The following is a 958-nucleotide window of genomic DNA, read 5'->3' as shown; positions in this document are numbered from 1 at the left end:
CGTTTCTTCCTGAGCTTTCTGGGTGTGGCCATGGGGTCAACAGTACTGAAACGGTTAAAAGGTGCCACGTGAGATGGTGGTCTTTGCCTGCAGTAGCCTGTGAGCTCACCCAGGATTATCAGGCTCTGGAAAACTGGGGTACAAGCCAAATGCCAATTTGTAGATACGCGGTGGAATATCACTTTCTAGCCAGGCAAACTGTTTATTTGCCTTCCAGAGTGTCATCTTCCTGTGTCAGAGGGCCGGAGGTGCTAAATGGGTATAAAGGTGACTGGGTTGCTGGGTTAGCGTGAATGGAAACGGGGTACCGTTTCCTCCAGCGCAGCGTGGCCTCCAGCCCCCGAGAGAACCTGTACCGTGATCCTTCCTCCACCATGGGGTGCCCTCTGCTAGGCACCGGCTGCTTCTCTGTGCCCAGAGCACACAGCTTCCTGCCTTGACTCCTGGGGAAATGCACTAGCTCCGGTGTTTGCAGAGCACCAAATCGTGGGCCTGTGCAGGGGATTCAGTGACAGTTTACCTCCCATTTGTTTTTTGGTCTCCTTGGGGAGGTTCTGGGGCACTCCCTTAGTTTCTTTAAATGGAATCTCATCAACTCACTTCCACAGTCACTCCTTCATTCATTCAAACTGTCCTGGGCACTTCTCATTAAACATTCCAGTGGCCTCTGAGAGGCAGAGTGGCATGATGATTAAGAATACACGCTCTGTAGCCACACTGCCTGGATTCCAATCCTGACTCCACCACTTAACACGTAATGCCTTTGGGCAGGTTATTTTGCTTCTTACACCTTCTGTTTCCTCACCTGTAAAATGGGGATATGATAATGGTACCTGCTTGATACGGTGGATGTGAGAAATGAGTTCGTGCTTGTGAGTACCTGGTGATAATAAGCGCTTGTAGCCATCAGCTGTTTTCTGTCATCATTGCTCTGCAGCTGCCAGCGCTGGGAAACAGA

Source organism: Kogia breviceps, chromosome 10 (genome assembly GCF_026419965.1).
Source record: "Kogia breviceps isolate mKogBre1 chromosome 10, mKogBre1 haplotype 1, whole genome shotgun sequence".
NCBI lineage: Eukaryota > Metazoa > Chordata > Mammalia > Artiodactyla > Physeteridae > Kogia > Kogia breviceps.
The sequence above is the reverse complement of the archived record's forward strand: the minus strand, read 5'-3'. Positions refer to the sequence as shown.